Raw genomic sequence first — 2,222 nt, forward strand, 5'->3', positions numbered from 1 at the left:
GATTTTATAACATAAACCATTTAAGTCAAAGTTTAAAACTTTGTGAAAAATTCAGGAAACTTAACAAATTAAAAAAAAAGATTTCATCAAAATTTTCATCTTTTTATTCAAAACCTTTAGAAACTTATTGGGTATGCAATTTAGTATAATACCTTGCACGTTTGAAAGTTTTGAACAATTCCGTTGATATTTGATAAGTTTTTTGTTGACGGTATCGGCATTTTCTTCCATACAAAGTATGTTCGAAAAAAAATCCACCATATTTGTATAAAAAACTAACAAAAAAATGTTTCATATAAAACATTGTGAATATTGTAAAAAATAAATGTGTGCAACTTACATGTTAAAACAAAAAATTAAAAAATTTTTCAGAAAATAAATAAAAAATGCGTTAAAATTATTGAAAACAAAACACGAAACAAGCATTTAGTTATTTATATTATTATTGTAATTCTTTTTAATTTTATTTGTGTTAACTCGTACGAAAATGATTCCTTTACTTCAAAGTATTTAAGTATTCCAATGTAATGGTAATATAATAATTCAAATCAAACTGAGTAAACTAAAAAGGCAATAAAGTATGAAAACTAATTAAACTAGGATCACTAAGGTCTGTAGGAAATTTTTTCTTTTCACTTAATTTACATACATGTATGTACAAGTACATACCTAGCGGTTAGCTGGGTAAAAGCTGTAATATTGAGTTACAAATAAATAATTTACTGTTGTTTAATTACATAAATGTTAGCAATACATAAATACAAAAACATGTTATTGTAACTAAGTGAAAAGTGAGCGTTTTAACATATCTTTTTTTTTTTAACTGTGTAGTCCCCATTTATACCTAGAAGTATATACAAAGCGTATAAATGTAATGTAGTATTTTCACCAAGCGATCTAAACTAGTAATAATAATGCGAAAAGCCACTTCTAGTTATAATAATTGAATAAAAAGAAAATAATAAAAATAAAAGTCCAGATGCGAATATTTGTTCATAGGCACCTAGTATGTATAATTACTAGTATGTATGCGTGTATGTAGCCCCACTGGGAAAATAGATAAACACCTTTCGAGGTAAGCCATGTTTTCTTTCAGTTTTTAGTACTAAAATTCTCATCATGGCCATCTCAAATGAACACCACCGACGACACATTACGTTGTCAGTTGCAAAACAACGTGCAAGCGCCGAACTACTTCGGCCACCCACGTCTTTGTTAAAGTAAGGGAGATTCGTCAGTGAAGTGGTAAGGACCGCCGGGTGAAGTGTAAGTTGCTGGTAAGGTATTGCCCTTTACCCGGCGGTCCTTACCCACTTTCCTGCCGAATCTCCATTACTTTAAAAAAGACGTGGCCGCCTTATATAAGTAGGAATTAAGAATGTATATTTGGTATCAGACATACCTCTGAGCCGCTTTACAAAGTAAGTTACGCATAATGCAGAGCAGTCGCTCGGAGTAGTTAGGCGCTTGGAAATAACTTCGGAGGTGTTCATTTTATGCTTTACTATGTAGCAGATGACACTGGCCATGATGGATGACAATTTTGGTACTAAAAACTGAAAGAAAACATGGTTGACCTCGTTAGGTGCTTACCTATTTTCCCAGTGGGGCCTTAATTATACACATACATGTGTACATACATATATATAAATATAAAATATTTTTGTAAGGCATTGATTTTTTACTGGCCAGAATTTATTAAAAACAAACGAGTAAATAAATATGATAGAAGTGTGAGAAATAATGAGTTTGAGAATCAAAATAAAAAGAAAACGAAAAAATTTTAAAATAACAAAATGCTGATTTTATTTAAACAATCATCTTAAATAAGAAAGGCGAAGCTTTTACATGAGTAAGTAAAAATCTATAAATACATATGTACATACATACATACATATCTACTTCACTACAGTACGTAATACATATTCATGTTAGAGGCGATTTTTAAAAGCACCTATTGAGGAATGACTTTATCTCCCCTATTTACAACTGGAATAACTGATAAACCTTGCGGCACTGTTTCTTGTTTTTGTGTATGCTTTTATTTGTGTGTATGTTAACATAGAAATTAAAATCTTAAAGGTTTGTCCTAACACACTAAACCAGCAGGTTTTACTAAACAGACCCCACGTACATTACTGTTTAGGTAAAAAGAAACCAGATTCGGATTTTGTATATGGAACTAAATTAAGTTTTTTAAAAAAAGTTTTTACTTTTTATAT

Source organism: Rhagoletis zephyria, unplaced genomic scaffold (assembly GCF_001687245.7).
Source record: "Rhagoletis zephyria isolate East Lansing unplaced genomic scaffold, Rhagoletis_zephyria_1.1 Rzeph_scaffold_00125, whole genome shotgun sequence".
Classification (NCBI taxonomy): domain Eukaryota; kingdom Metazoa; phylum Arthropoda; class Insecta; order Diptera; family Tephritidae; genus Rhagoletis; species Rhagoletis zephyria.